This window comes from Bos grunniens, chromosome 10, assembly GCF_055505025.1.
Source record: "Bos grunniens cultivar Pamir isolate PY7600 chromosome 10, Bosgru_T2T1.0, whole genome shotgun sequence".
NCBI lineage: Eukaryota > Metazoa > Chordata > Mammalia > Artiodactyla > Bovidae > Bos > Bos grunniens.
In genome coordinates this window covers 90018813-90022622 of record NC_141174.1, presented here as the reverse complement: position 1 = coordinate 90022622, position 3810 = coordinate 90018813, and the positions used below count along the sequence as shown (strand labels likewise).

Genomic DNA, 3810 nt, shown 5'->3' with positions numbered 1-3810 from the left:
GTCATAGGGTGAGAACGCTGCACCTCCGTGGGTCTTTAACTCCCCATCACACTGTGAAATATGGAAGAACACAAAGGAATCTCAAAACAAATGAATGAATGAATGGTGTGAATGCATCTCAGAAACAGGCTAAGTGAACGAAGCCGGTCACAAAAAGCCAGGGAGTTGTATGTTTTCACTGGTGTGAAATGTCTAGAATAGGCACTTTAGAGACAGTATTTGGCAGAGGCTGGGGGATGGGAGAGCTGGGGAATAACTGCTAATGGGAACTATTCCTTTCTGGGGTTGATGAAAATGTTCTAAAACTAGATTGTGGGGACTTTGCTGGCAGTTCAGTGGTTAGGACTCCCTGCCTCCACTATAGGAGGTGCAGGTTTCACCCCTGGTTAGGGAGCCAAGATCCCATATGGTTCACAGGCCTGCCAAAACAAAACAAAAACACTATTGTGTGCATGTGTGTCAAGTCACTTCAGTGGTATCCGACTCTTTCTAACCCGATAGACCGTAGCCTGCTAGGCTCCTCTGTCCATGGGATTCCCCTGGCAAGAATACTGGAGTGGGTTGCCATTTGCTTTTCCAGGGGATCTTCCCGACCCAGGGATTGAACCTGAGTCTCTCAAGCCTCCGGCATTGGCAGGCAGGTTCTTTACCACTAGTGCCACCCGATTGTGGAGATGATTGCACCATTCTGAATATGCTAAAAGCCACTTGCTAAGTCACTTCAGTCGTGTGTGACTCTGTGCGACCCCATAGATGGCAGCCCACCAGGCTCCCCCGTCCCTGGGATTCTCCAGACGAGAACACTGGAGTGGGTTGCCATTTCCTTCTCCAATGCATGAAAGGGAAAAGTGAAAGTGAAGTCGCTCAGTTGTGCCCGACTCTTAACGACCCCATGGACTGCAGCCTTCCAGGCTCCTCTGTCCATGGGATTTTCCAGGCAAGAGTACTGGAGTGGGGTGCCATTTATTTACTTGTACACTTTAGATGGGTGAACTGTGTGGTAAGTGGATTATATCCCCCAAAAGCTGTTTTCGACTAATTTAAACCAAATATAATGTCAAATATATTGTGAGCAGAAAAACTAGAAAACCAAACATGACAACTGAGAGGTATCAAAGTTGGGAAGTGGAATATTGACACGGCCTCCAGAAAAGAATCAAAGAACTGCAATTTCCTTTCCCAAGACTTTCAGTTACCACAATCATTAAGGAGTCTCTGTAGACTGTCGGAGCCCGTTCCTGAGCACTGCAGAGGAGAGTACAGCTCATGGGGGTTTTTTGGTTTGTTTTCTAAATAAGATGAGACTCGAGGTCTGAAGCTGAAATAACAAGATTTCATCGCCACAAGTAGCATCAGATCAGGAGGCAGGAAATCTGAAACCCAGCGCGGCAAGCGCCATTTTTTTTTTTTTTTTTTTGCCTGCGCATTTTGAGGGATCTTAGTTCCCCTACCCTGGGTTGGGAAGATCCCCTGGAGAAGGAAATGGCAACCCACTTCAGTATTCTTGCCTGGAGAATTCCATGGACCGAGGAGCCTGGTAGGCTACAGTCCATGGGGTCGCAAAGAGACACGACTGAGCGACTTCACTCAGTTCCCATACCAGGAAAGGAACCAGCAGGGAGTGAAAGCTAGAGCCCAAACCACTGGACCCCCTGGGAATATCCAAAGCTCCAATTTTAAACAGGACACGGCTATGAATTTTTCTCAAACGGCAGAATATTCCAGAGTGTACATCTTGGACGTGCATGGTACAAACAGACAAAACACCTGTGTGCCCACCACGCAGTTCAAGAAAAAGGAAATTGTCAAACTTTGAAAACCGTCAATCCACCGAAGGGAGGAACCACGGTCATGAATTTGGTGCCAATTACTTGCTATTTTTTTTTCTTTTTCAATTTAACAGCAAAGTCTGTAACAGAAATCAAACTCAGACATACACAAAACATCTGAAACCCGGGTCTCCGCTGGGTGCGGCGTGTCCATGCCAGCCAGCCCGCCCGCCCGCCGCTTCGCCCCCTAGTGCTGACACAGGGGCGGTGCCTGGAGACAGCTTTCCCGAGCGGAGAGGCCGCCCACTTGCCTTATTTGCATACCCTCCCAGCGCTAAACACCGTACAAGTTTAAAATTATAAAACTTCAAATTTTCTTTTACCTATGTTTTCTGAAATTAGACCCTTGTTTACAGAGTAATCTAGAAATTTTTGTTCAGGCACTGGCTCTCGGTGTTAGCTAGTCACTCTCACTGTTCTAGGAGTTTCTGTTACTGGAGCTGTGAATTACTAGGGGATAGGTTATAGTCTGGTTTCTCTTCAGATCGTATAAATCTTTCGCCTTTTACTAAAGATTTCCGTGGAGAGGAACAACTCTGAGTCTAAAACCAATTTTTTGAGGCTTTGCTCCGGCAAAGCTACTTACATTGGTTAAAAATAAGATCTAATTCGTTTAACTAGGAAGTACAACTAAAGAGTTGGAGAAAGCTTGTTAAGATGTGTGTATTTATTGTTGGTTTTGGGAAATTATTGTATAATTCTTAATGATTGAGTTGAAGATACATGTGCCTTGCTTTTAGTCAGTTTGTAAATGAGTCAGTTTTTTGCTCTCGGGGGTTTTAAGTATTGGTAATTCAGCTTCAGCACTGGTGTTTCCAATGAAAATTCAGGACTGATTTTAAGATGGGGTTGGTTAGTTTCTCTCATTGTCTTTTTCCAACACTATAGTTAATAAAGCATCAATTTTTCAGTGCTAAGTTTTCTTATTTGTATAGTTCAGTTCTCACGTCTATACCTTATTACCAGGAAAAGCATATATTTGACTAGATGGGCCTTTGTTGGCAAGGTTAGTGTCTCAGCTTTGTACTGTGTTGTCTAGATTGGTTATATCTTTTCTTTCAAGGAGCGAGCCTTTTAATTTCATAGCTGCAGTTACCATCTGCAGTGATTATGGAGCCCCCGCCAAAAATTCTTGGACTGCTTCCCCGTATATTTGCTCTGCAGTGATGGGACCAGATGCCATGATCTTCGTTTTCTGAATGTTGAGCTTTAAGCCAACTTTTTCACTCTCCTCTTTCACTTTCAACAAGAGGCTCTTTAGTTCTTCACTTTCTGCCATAAGTGTGGTGTCATCTGCATATCTGATGTTATTGATATTTCTGCCAGCAATCTTGATTCCAGCTTGTGCTTCATCCAGTCCAGCATTTCTCATGATGTACTCTGCATATAAGTTAAATAAGCAGGGTGATAATATACAGCCTTGACCTACTCCTTTCCGAATTGGAACCAGTCTGTTGCTCCATGTTTAACTGTTGCTTCTTGACCTGCATACAGATTTCTCAGGAGGCAGGTAAGGTGGTCTGGTAGTTCCGTCTCTTGAAGAATTTTTCCACAGTTTGTTGTGATCCACACAGTCAAAGGCTTTGACATAGTCAATAATGCAGAAGTAGATATTTGTCTGGAACTCCCTTGGTTTTTCAATGATCCAACGGATGTTGGCAATTTGATCTCTGGTTCTTCTGCCTTTTCTAATCACAAGTGATTAATGTGAAAGCGTATGTTTGTTTTCTTTATTTACATGGCTTAATCTTCCTTGATGAGCAGTTATGTGTGAAGTTGATGGGGGTTTTGATTATTTTAGGGGCTGGTTAGTTAGATAATTTCGGGAAAAAACGTGGTTATTGTTTTTTCTTTTGTATTAAGTTTGAAGTCCAGGGTGTATTTTATGATTGAAATGTTTTAATTGGGACTTTTGTTTTTAAAACGCTCAACCAGATTGTAACTAAAAAAAAGCCAGCTCAAAGTATAATAGACTGTAGAT

At 43.1% G+C, this 3810-nt stretch overlaps 1 non-coding gene across 1 annotated transcript; it reads left to right on the top strand.

The window, feature by feature from the left end:
- The first annotated feature begins 2293 nt into the window (after positions 1–2293).
- LOC147365338 (U5 spliceosomal RNA) lies at positions 2294–2409 on the top strand. The gene has a single exon (XR_015135609.1). It is a non-coding gene; the product is annotated as a U5 spliceosomal RNA (small nuclear RNA).
- The last annotated feature ends 1401 nt before the right edge of the window (positions 2410–3810 follow it).